We start from the raw sequence: 16957 nt of genomic DNA on the forward strand, positions 1-16957 counted from the left end.
TCTGTCAGGTAAATGCCTAATTTTTGGGGCCTGTACTCCAGTGGCCTATAGTAAATTTTTTATCCAGTGACTGCCTAATGTACCTCCAGCCACATAATCACAAGTTCTTTCCTGTCAGGTGTATGCCTAAATTTTGGTGCCTGTACTGGCCTACAGTAAAATTTTTATCCGGTGACCGCCTAATGTACCTCAAGCCACATAATCACAAGTTCTTTTCTGTCAGATAAATGCCTAATTTTTGGGGCCTGTATTCCAGTGGCCTACAGTAAAAAATGTATTTAGTGACCGCCTAATGTACCTCCAGCCACATAATCACAAGTTCTTTTTCTGTCATGTGAATGCCTCATTTTTGGGGTCTGTACTGGCCTACAGTAAAATTTTTAGCCAGTGACCACCTAATGTACCTTAAGCTACATAATCACAAGTTCTTTTCTGTCAGGTGAATGTCTAATATTTGGGGCCTGTACTGGCCTAGAGTAAAATTTTTATCCAGTGACCGTCTAATGTACCTCCAGCCAGGGACGGCGTCAGCACTCGGCATACCCAGGAAAATGTCGGGGCCCACTGCTCCTGAGATGGCCCACTGAGCTCCTATGAGCACTTCTATCAATACAGATGGAAGCACTTATTGCTGTCATTTCACTTATGCAGTACCCCTCTGGTGGACCCTCTGAGTCACATGAGGCCAGCTGCTGTAGAGCTTCAGACATGCCCCCTCTTCACTCAGTTCAGCAGAGCAGCAGGTTACCTTACCAGCTTCAGACACGCAGAGTTTGTCAGTGAGTCTGCACTGTGGCTGTCTCTTCTCTGTGGGACAGGAGGGGGGGACTCTTCGAGCTGCTGAGGGATGCTCCTTCATGCTATTTCGTTGTTTTACTGCTTCATTAAGCAGTTTGCCTCCATGACACTTTCTCCCCTCATATCCTGTCATATCTCATTGTGACGAAAGCACCTTCGTCACTTGGATTTGGAGAGGCCTGCTTGCCAGCCTCTTTCCCTGTGACTATGGCCCCTGGGACACTATTTGGGCATATTGTATTTTAAAGGCACTGTTTCTGCCCCCTTGGACTTTTAAGTGGAACAGATTCAAATATGTGGCGGCTGCCATCTTAAATTGTCCTGCAGTGTTTTTCCTTCGATCATATGGAACTATTTTGGGGCATGGGACCATGTGCATGTTGGGGCAAAAATAAGACTTCCAGGAAATAGCTGAACCCCTGAACGATCTGGGTAATTTTTGGATAGTTTGTTCACCCAGATCGAGGCTATCAGGGGATGTGACTTTTATGGGGATATGTGGTGTTTCTGGGGTGTTTTCTGTGGTTGGGAAAAATGTGTGTTTTTGCCTGTGAGTGATTAAGTTAATTGTGTTTGGTAATTGTGTCACAGACAATGCCCATTGTATTTTTGTTGATTGCGTCACAGACAATGCCCATTGTATTTTGTTAATTGTAATCACAGGCAGAGGGGGGTTTGTGTACATTATCTGGGAGTGTCTAACTGTACAATACTGTGTTAATTGACTGTTGTGACTTTGTGTCCTGTGCTCCACAAGGTCCACGTGGGTGGTAACCCTTGTGGGGAAAATGGTATATAAGAAATGCCTTTGTGCTTATTAAACAGTCCTGCTTTACCCCTTCATGAAGTCTTGGCTCATGTTTGAGGGGATAGAATAACTACACTCTTGGGGATTGCTATATCACAATACTCCCCTGAGTATAAGCTCTTGCAAGAGCTTGTTCCTGGTTCCTGCTCTCTGGATTTAGGAGAGGTTCACCCACTGGAAGCGGAAGCCCGGTCATGGGTCCAGCGTGAGTGGAGGACCGCGAGACCCTAACCAAGCTGAGGCGGGTTCTAGGGTCTGTAGTAGTTATGGTGTCCAAGTGGAGTGCTTGGAGCTCTCAGGAAGCACTAGGAGCATCCATCAACGGAGGTACCCAGTCGGGGGGCCAGGAGATCCGTTACACTCATCCTCATGCATCCCCTTCTGTCTTTTTTCCTCCCTCATGTATCCAGAGCTCATGTTCCACCCTCCTATCTCCTGTTGCTGACCTGCACAGACCTCCTGCACTACTTCTTGTATGAATCCCCCTCAGAGCCCCTTCCACCTAATTGCTCTGTTCACCCCTCCTGTCCATCCAAGGCCCCGGGCCCCTGTCTCACTCCTCTGCCTCTCATTAAGGTGGCATCTAAACCGCAATCACCATAAGGACCTTCTAACGTCACAGGGTCACGTGACTGTGCCCCCCACCCTGTACTGTGCCCCCTTATACCCTGCATTGTTCCCTCTTACCGCACCCTGTACAGTGCCCCTAGTCCATTCCCTCTACTGTGCCCCCTTATACCCTTTTATCCGGTCACTGTATGGCGGTGTTATCTGGTCACTGTACAGAGGTGTTATCTGGTCACTCTATGGCGGTAGTATCCAATAACTGTATGGCCATAACTGTATCCCTTTCCCTGTCCACGCCACCTTTTTTAGTTCTGGCATGAGCGGGAAAAAGATGCAGATTGCTGTGATAAGGACCTTTGCATCACAATCTGTGTCAGAAATACGCCAAATATAGACGTATTTCTATATAATAAATGACCCCCTAATTGTATTATTATTTGGGGGTAGGGCTAATATCTTTATAGTATATAGATTAGACCTGTATTATACTGTGCCCTGTATTTCCAGTAGATAAATGATCCTAGGTAAACACAGTCTTCACCCCTGACCACTAGAACCAGGTAGAGCTCTGTCAGTACATGGCGGCCTATCCTCTCGCCCTGCTGCTCCGCTGTGTACTGGTGCTTATTCTGACACAAAGTATGGGTTTCACATCCCATTTGCTACCCATTTAATGCATACCAAAAATATATACATAACGGTGTCCGTCACCATACAGTCCATTGTAAAAAAAAACATATACGTTAACGCATGCATTTTTTTAATGGACTCTGCAGGATACAAAAACATGGAGTGCTGCACATTTTGTATACATCAAACCGATAGGAAAAACGTGATGTGAACCCACTAAGGGGGGCGGGGGGGAGTACTATAGTTTTCTGTGGGGCCCAGTCAGTTTTAGCTACATCACTGCAAAGCTCCTTTTTTACTCCAGGGCACGGCCTAGCAGTGAAGCCATGATGTGTGTCTCACTGCAGCAAGCCTGAGGAGAGAAGAAGCACAGAGAGTTGCGGTTAGTGAATGACAGGACTGCCGGCTCCCCTGCGCTCCAGCAATGATAAGTATGTGAGGCGGCCACTGGGGGGTTCATTATACTGTGAGGGCCCCCTACACAGTATAATGACCCCCCAGTACCCCCCAATTTAGTATAATGATCCCCAATGACCCTCCATTCAGTTGATGACCACCAGAGCCCCCATTTAATATAATGACCCCCAGTGACCACATAAATTATAATGAACCCCAGTGCCCCCTCCATACAGTATAACCACCAGTGTGGGGGCCACTGGGGGTCATTATTCTGAATGGTGGTGACTGGGGATTATTATTCTGAATGGAGAGCCACTATGGGTCATTATGCTGTGTGTGGGGCCACTGGGGGTCATTATACTGTGTTTGGGGGCATTGGGGGGTCATTATACTGTGTGAAGGGCCACTAGTGGTCATTATACTGTATAGGAGCCACTGGTCGTCATTATACCATGTGGGAGCCACAGAGGGACAAGTAAATGTACAAAAATGCCTCAAGGGGGCCCACTGGGATTTATCGCCCAATGGCCCACATGAACCTGCCTCCAGCCACATAATCACAAGTTCTTTTCTGTCAGGTGAATGCCTAATTTTTGGGGCCTGTACTCCTGTTGCCTAAAATAAAAAATTTCTAGGCTCCAGCAGGGCACATTTTTTTAGAGTTTCCCTTTAAGATGCATAAAAATGGCCCTGATTTAAATACATATTTTTTGTGGGCATTTTTGCCAATGATTCCCTTCTGGTATGTCACTGTCCATGTTGTGGGACTATTTGTGCACTTCAGATCATATTTGCAGCCACCAAATACTTACTAGATGGTTTTTCAGGTTCGCCTGCCATTAAAGTCAATGGGGCCCGCCACAAACGCGCGGGTCACAAACATTTGATCGCGAACGCACGTTTGCTTTCGCGAACCATCCCGGCCAATGTTCGGCCATCACTACCTGTGAGTGTTAACTTGAATTTGAGCGTCAGGCCTCAATCATCCGTTTATGTTTATTCTATATTCACACGGTTGGAATTAAATATTTTTAGAAATTGTTAAATTTATTTAACCAGCATAATATACGTGATCACTACAGTAAACACAGATTAATGCAGAAATCTACCTGTGAGTGTTAACGTGAAACTGAGCATCAGGCCCTCAATAGTCTGTTTGTTTTCGTGAATTCCATTTTCACATGGTTGGAATTAAATTATTTTTTTTATTGTTCAATTTTTATAAATGAGCATATACACTCACCTAAAGAATTATTAGGAACACCTGTTCAATTTCTCATTAATGCAATTATCTAGTCAACCAATCACATGGCAGTTGCTTCAATGCATTTAGGGATGTGGTCCTGGTCAAGACAATCTCCTGAACTCCAAACTGAATGTCAGAATGGGAAGAAAGGTGATTTAAGCAATTTTGAGCGTGGCATGGTTGTTGGTGCCAGACGGGCTGATCTGAGTATTTCACAATCTGCCTCAGTTACTGGGATTTTCACGCACAACCATTTCTAGGGTTACAAAGAATGGTGATGAAAAGGGAAAAACATCCAGTATGCGGCAGTCCTGTGGGCAAAAATGCCTTGTGGATGCTAGAGGTTGACTGAAATAACAATAGGAAAATGAGCGCGGCACTCATACACTTGGCAAACCAAATTGGCATATGCAGAAAATATTTATTATTAAATCCCATAAAATACAAGTAATAAAATGTATAAAAACAATGCAGCAATAATATACAACATTACAATACATATACTATAGTAGATATAATCGTACTATATTCGATAGAAAATTATTCAATAAAAAATTCTATATATTGAATGGTAGAAAATTCTATGTTAAAATATTTGATAATAATATATTCGATACCACTCAATAATATAGTCGATAAATTCAATAGTATATATCACACCAGAAACTTCAAGTATTGTCCAGATCTTATATATGCTGGTATTGGGAAGGAGGAGGTTTTTCCTCTAGAGCTCTATCCCAATTTGGGAAATGAGTGTCACTTACAATATTGTAGGTGTATTCACTGGGAGCGCAATATAGGTCATAAAATGTCCACAGGAATCCTGATAAGTGAAAAGTCTCTTATAGCATATCCTTTTAAGGTCGATGTAAACTTGAATCGAAGTAAACTTTAAATCGATATTTGGCTTACGTCTAGCGTCTGCTGTCTCCCTGTTGTTTCAATGGAGCTTTAAATGTTTGCCGGCTTATTCAGTCGCTCCATACAGCAAGCTGGTTTGAATTCTGCGAAAGTTCCAAAGATCGCGGGAGTTGCCACTCTGTTCCGCAATTTCCTTCGGTGCAGCTTTTGACGATGAAAATAGTTGATCCTTTACTGTAGAAATTTTCTTCTGTATGGCCATACAGTGTTATCGGAGGCTTTTCAATACAGGTAAATCACTTGTTTCACCATACGCGTTTCGGGTAGATTCCCTCTCCCTCTCAGTGGTCAACCATTTCTAGGGTTTACAAAGAATGGTGTGAAAAGGAAAAAACATCCAGTATGCGGCGACCTGTGGGCGAAAATGCCTTGTGGATGCTAGAGGTCAGAGGAGAATGGGCATACTGATTCCAAGCTGATAGAAGAGCAACGTTGACTGAAATAATACTCGTTACAACCCGAGGTATGCGCAAGCATTTATAAGCCACAACACGCACAACCTTGAGGCGGATGGGCTACAACAGCAGAAGACCCCACCGGGTACCACTCATCTCCACTACAAATAGGAAAAAGAGGCTACAATTTGCACGAGCTCACCAAAATTGGGACTGTTGAAGACTGGAAAAATGTTGCCTGGTCTGATGAGTCTCGATTTCTGTTGAGACATTCAAATGGTAGAGTCCGAAATTTGCGTAAACAGAATGAGAACATGTATCCATCCTCTGATGGCTACTTCCAGCAGGATAATGCACCATGTCACAAAGCTTGAAGTGATCATTTCATTTCAAATTGGTTTCTTGAACATGACAATGAGTTCCACTGTACTAAAATGGCCCCACAGTCACCCAGATCTTAACCCAATAGAGCATCTTTCGGATGTGGTGAGAAACGGGAGCTTCGTTGCCCTGGAATGCGCATCCCTCAAATCTCCATCAACTGCAGATGCTATCCTATCAATATGGGCCAACATTTCTAAAGAATGCTATCAGCACCCTTGTTGAATCAATGCCTCGTAGGAATTAAGGCAGTTCTGAAGGCAAAAAGGGGGTCCAACACCATATTAGTTGGTGTTCCTAATAATTCTTTAGGTGAGTGTTATATATATATGTAGCTAGCATATAATTGATGTATTAGTCTGAATGGGGGAGCTGAGAATTAGACTGAGAGATACATTTCTGCCTTGGTGCCATATACTCAATTTCACGTTAACACTCACAGGTATATTGCTCCACTACCCTGTGTATTGTTGTGGTAATCACGTATATATGCTGGTTTAATTAAATTGAACACTTCCAAAAAGAAAAATATTCCGACCGTATGGAAAGGGATGACTGAGGCCTGACACTCAAATTCCAGTTAACACAGGTTAATTGCTGCCCTAGCCTGTGTATTGTAGTAATATATATATATATATATATATATATATACACTCCCCTAAAGAATTATTAGGAACACCATACTAATACGGTGTTGGACCCCCTTTTGCCTTCAGAACTGCCTTAATTCTACGTTGCATTGATTCCACAAGGTGCTGATAGCATTCTTTAGAAATGTTGGCCCATATTGATAGGATAGCATCTTGCAGTTGATGGAGATTTGAGGGATGCACATCCAGGGCGCGAAGCTCCATGCTCTATTGGGTTGAGATCTGGTGACTGTGGGGGCCATTTTAGTACAGTGAACTCCTTGTCATGTTCAAGAAACCAATGTGAAATGATTGGAGCTTTGTGACATGGTGCATTATCCTGCTGGAAGTAGCCATCAGAGGATGGATACATGTTCTCATTCTGTTTACCCCAAATTCGGACTCTACCATTTGAATGTCTCAACAGAAATCGAGACTCATCAGACCAGGTAACATTTTTCCAGTCTTCAACAGTCCAATTTTGGTGAGCTCGTGCAAATTGTAGCCTCTTTTTCCTATTTGTAATGGAGATGAGTGGTACCCGGTGGGGTCTTCTGCTGTTGTAGCCCATCCGCCTCAAGGTTGTGCGTGTTGTGGCTTCACAAATGCTTTGCTGCAGACCTCGGTTGTAACTAGTGGTTATTTCAGCCAACGTTGCTCTTCTATCAGCTTGAATCAGTCGGCCCATTCTCCTCTGACCTCCAGCATCCACAAGGCATTTTCGCCCACAGGACTGCCGCATACTGGATGTTTTTCCCTTTTCACCCCCATTCTTTGTAAACCCTAGAAATGGTTGTGCGTGAAAATCCCAGTAACTGAGCAGATTGTGAAATACTCAGACCGGCCCGTCTGGCACCAACAACCATGCCACGCTCAAAATTGCGTAAATCACCTTTCTTTCCCATTCTGACATGCAGTTTGGAGTTCAGGAGATTGTCTTGACCAGGAGCACCCCCCTAAATGCATTGAAAGCAACTGCCATGTGATTGATTGACTAGATAATTGCATTAATGAGAAATAGAACAGGTGTTCCTAATAATTCTTTAGGTGAGTGTATTATATTAATTATATATATTATATATATATATATAGTCCACACAATGTTGGACATTATCAGAACATGCAGCGGGCATCACCTCCCCAGCCCCCACTCCACTCAGCATTCATGAAGTATGGTATCATCTTTCAGTCAGAACGAGTTAATTATATTTTTGCTATCTATAAATCCCAAATATCATTGGATATTTTCCCCTTTTATGGTACACATCTGGATCTTCCCCCTTTTATGGTACACAAAGCGTTCTAGGTGAAGATATCTATTTACCTTCACTTTAAATTCTCGTATCGTAGGCGGTTCTGAGGCAATCCAGTAGAAAGCAATAAGCTTACGGGCCTGATAAAAGAGGTGGAGGATAGAAAGTCGTTGCCCCGCTTTTACAGGAATTTCCGCTACCATATCCCAAAATACACACCAATACTGTCAAATCCAGATTTATCTTAAAGGGCTTCTGTCAGCCCACTAAACCGTTTTTTTTTTTTGTTTAATAATAATCCTACACTGCGATCTCTGCATACATAAAGTAAAATAATAATTTTTGTTCAGTAGACTTTGATTTAAAACGCTATTTTTATAATCGTTCTCTGCTGGCCCTGCCTGTTTTCATTCAATATCTGGCGCCTGCACCGCGGCAGTACCTATCTTCAATTGCGCAGGCGCACTGAGAGGCGGCCACTCTCCTCGGCCGCTCGCTCCTCAATGCGCCTGCGCCGGGTGTAGATGTGACGTCATCGGCGCAGGCGCATTGAGGATGGCAGCGGCCGAGTGAGTGGCGCCTCTCAGTGCGCCTGCGCAGATTGAAGATAGCGTACGGCCGCGGCGCAGGCGCCAGATATTAATTGAAAACAGGCAGGGCCAGCAGAGAACGATTCCGTTCCCTGGCCCTGTCAATCACAATGCGGAGGGGGCGTCATTAGGGTCGGAGGAATGCGGCTGCTACCAGCAAGTAGCCCGCCCTACTTGCTGGTAGCAAGGTAATTTACATATTATCAAAAATAGCGTTTTATCCAAATTCTACTGAACGAAAATTATTATTTTACTTATGTATGCAGAGATCGCAGTGTAGGGCAATTATTATTAAACAAAAAAAAAAAACGGTTTAGTGGGGCTGGACAGAAGCCCTTTAAAAACATCATTTATAGTCGACATCGCTTCCCTTCAATAATGTCAGAGTCTGGGACGATTTCACATGAGGTGCACAAACCCCTCTGGTGACATACCACATCTCAGGCAGGCCTCATCTTGTCTATTGCTCATCTTAAACAGAAGTGCAGGGGTCCTATAAACCCTGTGCAATAAATACAGTTGGGAAAGTCTATGTGCCTCGCTCACCGATACATCAGGAAAGTTCTATGCAGCATCAATAAATATGAAACAATACCTGCAAAAATGAAATACAAATCACATAAATCCCAGACTTGTGTGTAGGCCTATGTCAAAAAGACTTCCCCATGTGTATCGCTGGGAATACCCAGCTTCCTCAGGGGAAGGGATTATATACCAACTTTCAGGGCAATTGGAGCAACTTCATCTCAGCCCAAGATATCAGCCCGAACCAAAATTTTTACAAAAATTGGCGAACCAGACCTGAAACAAATCTTGAGTGGTTCGCCCATCTCTAGGGCAAACTTTTGAATACATCTAATTAGAAAAAGGTGGAATCTTCCGCAACTTCAACAGTATAATGCCTGCTTGCACACACTCTGTTAATGTTTTGACAACCCTTCAGGATCCCAAAAAATTGCCTTTGTAAATTGAAGTCAGGAAGATAAAAGCAAGGGGTGTGCAGATGCAGTTTCTCTTTCTCAATGGGGTGTGTGTGAGACTGCATGCCTTGAGAGGGGGCGATGTAGGAGAAAAACTGGAATGGTAAAATAAAACAGATACGTCTTGGACTTAATTAACCTGTGTCATTTCCAAGTGTATAAACAAAGTAACTGTTTAATTGGGCACAATTAAACTAACGATTGTTCGGTCACATACAGTAGTGGTGTCTATGCAAAGTAATGGAGCTTAAATACGTGCACTTAGAGTGAGCAAATTGATTACGTAAATTGAATTTGTTACAAATTTCCAAAAAGGTTCTAATTTACAGTAGGTGATGAGTCTGAAATTTTTGTGATTTCCCCACACACAATGTATCAAAATGGTTGCCCCTATTTTACAGATCAGTAGACAGAGAAGAAGGCATCTGCACCTTGGACAGTTTTTTTTAAAATCCAACAGTACAGTATGTATTAAACAGGCTGCTTGTTACACCATCAGTTACCATCAGTTTGAAGAATTGCAGATTGAAAGATATCCCTCTGGAATCCCACCGACTACTTGGTGTTGCAGACACTGGCTGTACTATACACCTTGAGATTTCCTTCGAACATCTGAAGTATTACTCATCATAAACTTGGTCAATTGAGGACCATATGAACGGGCCCGTTCACAAAGGATATTACAGCAATAGAAGCCGATCCTGAAAGGTAAAAAGGCGTTTTAGGCAGCGTGGTACAAGTGGGACTCCACAAATACACTGCGAATCCTTCTGCCATATTGCCTTATTTTATGACTATTTTACAGTTCATTATATGACCGCTTCACATTTTACTAATCTGTCCTGGAACAGTGTGGGTATTTCCTGCAGGGTGACAAACACACCTGTCGATTAATTAATTAATTAATGACACTAACAAACTGAACTAGAGGTGTATGCACATCACCATTTAACCCGAGGTGGATACATACCAAACCTTGCTGATTCTACTACTTCACGTATTTTAACCCCCTTCATGTGAGAGGATCAACTGATACTATATTGCAATATATCGCCACATTATTGGACTGAATCGAATCGGAGCCAAATCAAAGTTTGGAGAATATGTTTATATCTAGTGCCAATGGATGCGCACTATCTTCAGAAAGTCCGCCATACAGTGTTACTTGTTTTTAGTAGACAAGAGCAGCCATTCCAGAATGAATGTTATATTGTTTTCTTAGTTTTTCTCTTCACATTCAAACTTTGACAAACTAACATATTAGGGAAAAGTCATGTAGGGAGCTCATGAGGGATATAACAGAACATAGTCTACTTTTTATATAAATGTAGAAACTCTAGAAGTCACTTTGCAAGTCTGAGAATATGTCACTGTACTTCATAACTTATAAACACTTGAGGCCAAGCTGGCAGCATGTATGTCTGGAGACATTAGGATATACAGAACTTTTACAATTTAATCTCTCAATGTATACACATTCTTCAGAATCTAAATAGCAGAAACACATCTTGCCTTAGAGCTGAGGTACTTACTGAAAAATTTCCATGATGTCATTATATAATCCTGCATTATAGATACTGTACTAGTGCTGTTTGGTGATCCAACACTTGTAGTATAAAAACAGTATATTATAGGCTATTTTATAACATAAATCTTTGTAATAATATCTTTAACTCAAGATTAAATCAGGGCCGAAACGTGTGCATATATATAAAAAAAACACACTCACCTCTTCCAAGCAACTCCGTTCAAAGCATCAAATATCATGTCCCTGCTGCTTTGGTCCCCCTGTGGACCACAAGTGATGGGGGACCAAAAGGGTGAAGTCAGTCCATCAGCACATGCACCACTTCTGCCACGGACGAGCGGGCGCGGGCTTACAATGTGAGTAGGACCGAGCCTCTAGGTGCTGAAAAGACTCCCCCATAGCACCTAGAGGCTCATTAGCATAATAATAAAAGTTTTTTTTTTTTTGTGAAACGGATCCACACCACAGGTCTGAGAATAGCATTGTTAGGTAGATCAGACACTAGCAGATCGCTAGTGTCTGAGAGCTAATTAGGTCAAAATGAGGTGGTAGAACCCTTTTAAGAAACCTCAATCTTTAACATTGAACTATTTAGACAAAACTACTACTCTAGAATCCTTTAGAAGTCTTAATAATTTTATTTTGCCTTTTGTGTGTGTTTTTTTTTTTTTTTTTTTACTGTAGATCAACTAGAAAACCATCAGTAAAACTACTTTTTTTAGGTGTGTTATTCTTATTATTTGTATTTTTTGTAAATGGACCTTGCAGTCAAAATGAGTAGAAGTAGTAGAAGACCTGTGTGATATTTATAGTAGGTTCAGTATTTGTACCTCTGTTACTGAGGCAATGCTACGAAGAGCATCAGCAATTCTCCTGAAATTTGCAGAAGAAATAATCAATTCATAGTACTGGAATGTGCCAGCTTTAGATGAGCAAATATTTTTGCTTGTATGCTCAAAGCTTATGATCCATTATCGTAAGGAAGAAGAATGTTGGACCTTCAGGAAAAGACAGTGTTGCATGGGGTTTGACTCCCAAAACCCCTTACAATCAGCTGTTTTTCAGTAGTTCCCATTCATTTCAATGAGAGCAATGCTGCAGTAACCAGCTACATTCAGTACACAGTAGACGGAGCTGTTTAATTCAGGCGCCTATTTCGGGCACCAGAGCACTGCACAACAGCTGGTAGAGTTGCTCGGAAATGGACCACGGCGATCTTATATTGATGGACCTATCTAAGGATAGGCCATCAATATAAAAATACTCCTTTAAGTTGTCTCTGTAGTATCTAGTTAGGCTTTACAGTGAATGTAGCATCTAGTTAAGCTTTACCGTTTATAAACAGTAATAGCCTTTTTTATACAACACAAGGTTAAAAGTAAAACTAAAAATATGTGATACAAGGATGGTTCATTATACAGGGTGGTCCAAATGTATGGAGACACCTGAATAAATGGAAAACGGTAGTTGGGAATGCCATCATGTGTGTGTGACATGTTGCTAAAGGCAAGGGGGCAAATCTGTGAGGGGCAGTGTCCAACAAGATGCTATCCTGGAAATTTTCAAATTGGAAGTGGTGCACGTGACATATGTATCTGATAGAGAACTTGACAAGCAATCCAAATCTGTACTTAAAGAGGACCTTTCACCAGAATAAAACCTCTAAACTGACTATACAGACGTGTAGAACGCCGCCCAGGGATAGGTCATCAGTATATGATTGGTGGGGTTCTGACTCCCAGTCATTTGAGAAGGCACTGGCACTTGCAGTAGTGCCGCGGCCTTATCTCAGCTTTGCCTAGGTCACATAGCCTAGGCGCAGCTCAGCGACATTGAAGTGAATGGGGCTGAGCTACGATACCAAGCACAGCTGCTATACAATGCATGGTGCTGTGCTTGTGAGCTGAGAGAAGGCCGCAGTGCTACTGCAAGTGCCAGTGTCTTCTCAAAGAGCTGATCAGCGGGGTCCCAGGTGTTGGACCCCCACAATACAGATACTTGGAAAAAAAGTATCAAAAAAGTATAAACATGATCATTACTTTGTCTTTATAAACATGATTACTGATCGATCTTCATAATTATATGGTCAACAGTCCAAATATGGGAATTAATATGTCCAGAAGAACTTGAGTGCAAAATTATATGGGGGAGACAATAAATGGCGATGTTGGGGCTCCACTATATCGATTCGTCATTTATAAATATAAGGGTAGCGAACACCACTTAGTTAAATATTTTAAAGTAATCCAAGAGTTAATAGCGCTTACTTTTTCAACCAGCTGTAAAAGGTTTTCGGGGCTATGCACTTACCCCTACCTTTACTTATCTTCTTTGTAGGTAGTTGAAGATGATATGAATGTCGCTCAGCGTTCTCTTGTAGGAGCACGTGTCAGAGTGTGGGAGGTAATAAGTGACTCCCCTTTCTATCTCCTACTGTTTGCCGGGTAAATCCTTTGTTGCCGCACTCAACAAGCCGGTTGCTTTGAAGGTTAAAATATCTTTCATTGGGAGAAAGTCGACATTTCAACACCGTATGTAACAAAGTGACATAAACCGCCATACGCATTTCGGAGTTCCGGCTCCTTCCTCAGTGGATTATTTATATCAAGTAGCTTGTACACTCAAGCTTGTACACTCGAATCATGTAGGCTGAATTGATTTTAATGTGTTTAGCTTTCTAAATAAAAGATCTACTGTTTTATGAATCTCTGAACCTCCCCTCCTATTTATTTCACTCTAAAACATGGGTGGAGACAGACTGTGGAGCAGAAGTAAATCCTGAAAACGTAGCTGTTGTTTAAGGTAATTTTTTAGAATAAGCTGCCATGTGTGTATATGCGGAATAACACTATTTCTGGTCTCAGGTGCTTTTTAGCAATTTCCCTCAGCAATGACTGTAAAGGCTCATTCAGACAATTTTGCGGAACGGGTACGAACCCATTCATTTCATTGGGGCTGCAAAAGATGTGGACAGCACTACTGTCCGCATCCGCAACTCCGTTCCACAGTCAAGAAAGATAAAGCAAGTCCTATTCTGAAAGTAATTTCTAGCATAGTGCTGGCCATGTGCGGTCCGCAAAATGCGGAAGACATACATCTGGTATCCGTGTTTGGCGGATTCGCACTTTGCCGACCACAAAACACTACGGCCGACCCCAGCTAGTGGGTGGAGACTAGCTAAAATCATGTCTGCCCATACACAAGACATGGAGAAACAGAAGATCCTGTTACTCTCTGTACCACAAACGAAGAAGCAGCAGACATTACAAAGGATAGTATACAGCAGAAATAAGCAGTTTAGATGTGAATCCAGCAGTTACTTACAAATAAGCTCCAATCTCTGTGTCAATCTCTCTGCCTCTCTCCAGAAACCCCATTATTCTCATCTTCCAAAGACTTCTAAGTAATGTAATCCTTCAGTGAGCAGGCAGACCATCTTCACTGAAGATGGATTTGAGCAGTGAATTGAGAGGAGGAGGAGTGAGAAAGGAGCATGGCGGATTGTCCACGCGGATATTTGAATGTGTTTTACGCTTCAACAGCCACACCAAATCTGCCCTGAATCTGCCTATCATTTGTGTTAATGGAAAAACTACACTTTTCTATATGTGTGAATTGATAATCTGCGTAGCAGAAATAAAAACGTTCATTCTTGGTGTGGAGTCTGCATGAAAATTCACGCTGAAATCAATAGGAGGACTGAAAACCACTTTAAAACCCACATCAAAATCCACACCGAAACACCTTCAAATGGAAAATTGCATAAATAAAACAATGTAGATATGCCTTAAAATTTTTATGCTGATTATGCATGTAATTTTTCAGCATGTTAATACAACCGTGTGGACATACTCTTGTAAAGTAATCCTACTTATTACACCCATTGTGTCAGGCCCATAAATTCGAGATGGACAAATCAACATGAATGAAATATGCAGATAAACTGTTATTTTATTCTCTATTCCATTCTCTGTGTTTAAAATTTTGTTTAGTTGTCCTTTACATGATGTTTATAATTATATTTAGTTTATGTATTTATTTAACATGGGTGTAATATATATTATAGTGCTATGTACATGGAGTTAGTTTGATCCGGTCCACATCTTGTTCTATGCTTTGGTCTTATATACGTAAGTAACATCTCCATGGAGGACTTTAGTCGTATAATAAATGCCACTGAAGAAGGAGCAAGCGTGCTCTGAAATGTGTTTGGCAGCTAACCATCGAGTATCTATGAGATCATGATGATGTATTAATACAGTACGTCATACTGCTTCCATCCACAACCATATAACAGCTTTCTACCACAAGGTTTTGGCGTCTAGAGTGCCACATCACGCATGTGCCAACTTCCAGGGCAGACAGCAAGCATCACAGACTCCAGCAATCTCTGCTACAATTGGCATACAGGAAACATTGAGGATTTACTAGTGTTGTCACTAATGGTCCCTTTACACGGGGCAACGATCTCTTAGGATAGGTCCACAACCTCAGATGGGCCACCCCCACAATCAGCTCTTTTGGGATGCCACTGTGCCAGATGTTAAAATCGTGCAGAGCTAAGCAACTGATCCGTGGGGGTGCTGGACCTCGACCAATCTGATGAGAACAGCCCTGAAACGCGTCACCCTCCATCCTTTATATTGAAGAATAAGCTAAAGAAAAGTAGTACATGGTCCCTTTTTCTTACCTGCCTGTGACACTGTGTTCAACTGAATGGGGCAATAGTAGAAGTCCATGTGCTTCCGGCAAAAATAACCTATTTAGCTGAATAGAACAGATTTTTCAGTCGCAGACATTTTTTTGCAAGAAAATCTGCCGAATGAGTAGGCCCTACGAAGTGCGCTCAAAAGGCGAGTTAAACATACGATCAGCCACTATCGGCTCTACCTGTAGCGGGGCTTGGAATTTTTAACTCTATCACTTCCTGACCTACTTTTCTATTGCACGCTATTCCTATGTCATTGTCACTATAAGTTAATTTTTTTTCTTAATTTCGAAGTGTTCTGCCAGTAAGCAGGCTGTCTGTTGTCCATTGCTCTATAAAATCATATACCATTCTCGTTTCTAGGTATACAGATTTTCTCGGCTCCTCTCTGCGCCCCTGTCATCCAGTGAAGTAGCGTCTGTTCTGACAGATTGCATTTCGGAAATTTCTGGCTGTCCTCATCTCTCCCGTGAAGTCATCTTCAGAGGGTTTGTCATGGAGGTGCCTGGTCCCAAGTATTATAGGAAGTGAGGGCAGCTTAATCACTGACCGTTATACTGGGAGACACTGGAGTATTATCCCACCCCTCTCTGTGGAAGCAGCATGCTTTTTAAATGGCAGAGATGGTACCCGGAGATGCAGAAAGTAGAAGAAAACAGAATTGCAGGTGACAGATGTGGTCAGTAACAATTGTGCAGTCATTGGGGGTCATTTTTTTTTTGTTCTAATGAGAGATACACTTTACCCAACCCTTCCCTATGGCTGGCTATTTATTTTGCCTGTTATAAATTGCTATGGTCTATATTAATAAAAATTGTGCCAACATATTCCCCTGTTTGCAATGCCTGGTAGTGCCAGGGTCAGCTTTATATCAGCCAATCTGGCAATGGACTTTATATATATTGAACGATCACTATAAAAAAAGCTATTTTACACACAAAATATTTCTATTACTGAACATTGTATAAATACGCAAAATATGAATACCTTCTGTATGCATTCCAAATTTTTCACAATCCCATCAATAGAAAGGACTATTCTAGTCAGCCATATTGATCAGAATAGGACATGTTCTATCATTTGCGGAACGGCCACATGGATACACAAAGAATCCGGATGTGTGC

The sequence above is a fragment of the Bufo bufo genome, chromosome 4 (genome assembly GCF_905171765.1).
Source record: "Bufo bufo chromosome 4, aBufBuf1.1, whole genome shotgun sequence".
In the NCBI taxonomy this organism is placed as follows: Eukaryota; Metazoa; Chordata; class Amphibia; order Anura; family Bufonidae; genus Bufo; species Bufo bufo.